Below are 3,533 nucleotides of genomic sequence, written 5' to 3'. Positions count from 1 at the left end.
CAGATCGGTATTCTAAAATGGTGTGATCTGCACTTGTGAAATGATTATCTGTAATTGTCGTTTCAGAATGTTATACAGCTACTCTAAACACAAAAGGTGTTTGGGTTGTAAAGTATTTATCTGTTTCTAGGTTTCTATTTACATCTAAGAATATAGAGCCTACTTGGTGAAGAGGTTAATCTGTGTACTTTTGGGCCAAAGTATACAATAGAATACTCTTAATGGGATGATTGTCAACACAGTACAAGCATGTTAATCAGTGGAGGGCCACCTCCTTCAGGATGTTAAGCAGCTCCCTTCTCTCCCAGTGAAGTCACTAGAAGTTGAGCGTGCTTGGCAACCTTGCAATATTAGGTGGTACCATAGATACTGGTGTATGACAGTTTGAAAGATTAATCATCCAAAGAATGTTCTTGTGCTTGGAGATCATAAAGTAACAGTAGTTTTTCAAGTGTCATCTGCACTTGTGGAATCAAGGTGCTTGCACCATGAGCTTCCCGAATCATCTAGTGAGCCCTTCTCTTGGAGCCACTCATCCCTCCCTCATGGAAGGTTCAGAGGATATAAAAGGGGGGAGTGATCCCACCTGCCCTTCAGTTTCTTCTAAGGCACAGTGAGCTCAGATCCTGCTCAATGTCCTCAGTGCTGCTTCACTGGTTTATTTCTTCTGCCCTTTAAGGGCTATTTGTGTTTGTAGTCAGGTTGTTAGTCAGCTTTTCTTAAGAGGCCCATATGGCCTGGGCATTGTCTGGACCCACGAAAGCATGAGCCATTTCATTCCCCCAGATCAAGGAGGCATTTCATATCTGACCGACTAAAGCTGAGAGTCTGGAAGTCCAGCATTTTTACCACAAGTGCCTCATGTAAGTGCCACCAAGGTCATTAGATGGTAAAGCAAGTCTGGATCCAGCAAACACTCTGGTGATCTATTAATCAATGTGGTTTTGGGTCATTATAGTTTGGTGCAGAAGACTTGTCACCATTGAATCTGGAGAACTGCTTACCAAAGACAGGTTTCAGAGTAACAGCCGTGTTAGTCTGTATTCGTAAAAAGAAAAGGAGTACTTGTGGCACCTTAGAGACTAACCAGTTTATTTGAGCATGAGCTTTCGTGAGCTACAGCTCACTTCATCGGATGCATAGCATATCGTTTCCACGATATGCTATGCATCCGATGAAGTGAGCTGTAGCTCACGAAAGCTCATGCTCAAATAAACTGGTTAGTCTCTAAGGTGCCACAAGTACTCCTTTTCTGCTTACCAAAGAGGTTCTGTGCCCACCATAAGAGGCACTGAGATCCCCAGATCCGTGCAGTCAACGGAGGATCCAATACAGCCAACTGTTGAAGTGCTTCTGTGCCAAATAGAAGTTCATCAGTGTTCCCATATCCACTTGCTCAACCATGTGAGCTTTGGAGCATAGGCTAGGTACTGTACAATCTGTGAATAGAGCTCCTAGGCTCAGTGATAATACAAATAAGTCAGGTACCATCTGTGACAGGCTGAATTACAGAGAACCCCTTGGGAACTGCCAACTGATGTGCTGAGACTATCTCTGAGCCCGCTTTCCCTGCCAGTTTTTGACTTCAGTGCCCTGCCTGGTTTGAGCCAAACATGCTAGCCTGCTACAAACACAGACCCAGGTCTGAACTACGTCACACAAACTGCAGGCTTAACTGAAAACAGCTTAAGAAGTGTTCCTGTCTCCAACACTCAGATGCCCAACTCCCAATGGGATCCAAACCCCACATAAATCTGTTTTACCCTGTATAAAGCTTATATAGGGTAAAGTCATAAATTGTTCGCCCTCTAAAAGGCTGATAGAGAGAGATGCACAGCTGTTCCTCCCCCACGCCCCCCCAGGTATTAATACATATTCTGGGTTAATTAATAAGTAAAAAGTGATTTTATTAAATACAAAAAGTAGGATTTAAGTGGTTCCAAGTAATAACAGACTGAATTAATAACAAAGTGAATTACCAAGCAAAATAAAATATGCAAGTCTAAACCTAATACAGTAAGAAATTGATTACAGATGAAACCTCACCCTCACATGTTCCAGTAAGCTTTTTTTGCAGACTAGTCTCCTTCTAGTCTGGGTCCAGCAATCACTCACACACTCATGGTTACTGTTGTTTGTTCCAGTTTTTCAGGTAGCCTCTCCAGCTGGCTCAAGAGATATCCTTTGGGGGTGAAGACAAAATGGAGGGGTCTCCCAGGGGCTTAAATAGACTTTCTCTTGTGGGTGGAGACCCGCTCCTCTCTCCTATGCAGAATCCAGCTCCAAGATGGAGTTTTGGAGTCACATGAGAAAGTCACATGTCCGTGCACGACTGAGTTTCTTACCAGCCAGGCCACATTCCTGGGAAAGCTCAGATGTGGACTAGCGTCTCCAAGTTCATTGTTAGCTTAAGTATTTCTTGACTGGGCACTTACTGAGAATGGTCTTTTCTCAGGAAACTGACCAGCTGCTTCACTGAAACTACTTAAAATTAAACAAGTACATAGCCAATATTCATAACTTTGAATACAAAAATGATACATGCATACAAATAGGATGAATATATCCAGTAGATCATAACCTTTGCAGAGATATGTTACATGGCATATCTAGCATAAAACATATTCCAGTTATGTCATATTTACTTTTGTACGCATATTTTGATAAAGCATTATGGGGCTCAGCGTCACACCATCATTTTGGAAACCCTGATTTTGTGTGCAATGTAAGTGGCTCGGAGGTCTCCAGATATGTCTGGTTTGACCTAATCAGTCCTGAACACTTTGCACAGTCCACTTTCTGCTTTGCTTTTAGCATAAACAGTGTCATGGTTACTGTTTCTGTCCCTATCAGTGGAGTTCAGTGCTGTGTTGAGTCCTGCAGTTACCTCTGGAGAACCACCTGCTAAAGTGGTTCTGCCCCTGGCATGAGAAACACCAAGGTCCCTGATTCCATCTGGATCAGTCCAAATTTGATTCTAGGGGTCCAGCACCACCAACAGCAGAGACCACTGTCAAAGTCGTTTTGTCTGACTTCAGCAGTATTGTGGTTGATGAGTGAAGTGCCTAGGCTCATGTCCATTTGCTTCTGAAAGACCACGTGCCAAGATTCCAGCTCTGAGGGTTCTACTGCACTTCAGTGGCACTAAAATCCCCAGATCCATGTAGGTCAGCAGAGGCAAGTGCTTAGGATCAAGCTCTGCAAAGAGCTGCTCCCCAATGGATGGAGGTGGAGGTCCGTGCTGAGGTTTCTCATGGACCTAGCTCTCTCAGATTGGGCTGCAGTTTAGTTTACCATAGATCAGCATTTACGTTGCTTATAGCCTATCCCGGGGTCCATCTGGCTCCTGGTGACACACTGAACAATGTGCTACAACTAGGTCCCCGTACCAAGCCAAGAAAAGAACTTTCTGGTGTGGCTTCACCATGGAATGGGCATCAGTCTGAGTCTGGCACTGACCAGTGTCATTGGTGCTGTTGCTGTGATGTTGAGCCCTGTCTTGGTGCCAGACACACCTAAGAGCTCCCATCCTT

The sequence above is a fragment of the Chelonia mydas genome, chromosome 4 (genome assembly GCF_015237465.2).
Source record: "Chelonia mydas isolate rCheMyd1 chromosome 4, rCheMyd1.pri.v2, whole genome shotgun sequence".
NCBI classification, from domain to species: Eukaryota; Metazoa; Chordata; order Testudines; family Cheloniidae; genus Chelonia; species Chelonia mydas.
This window is presented reverse-complemented; position numbering follows the sequence as displayed.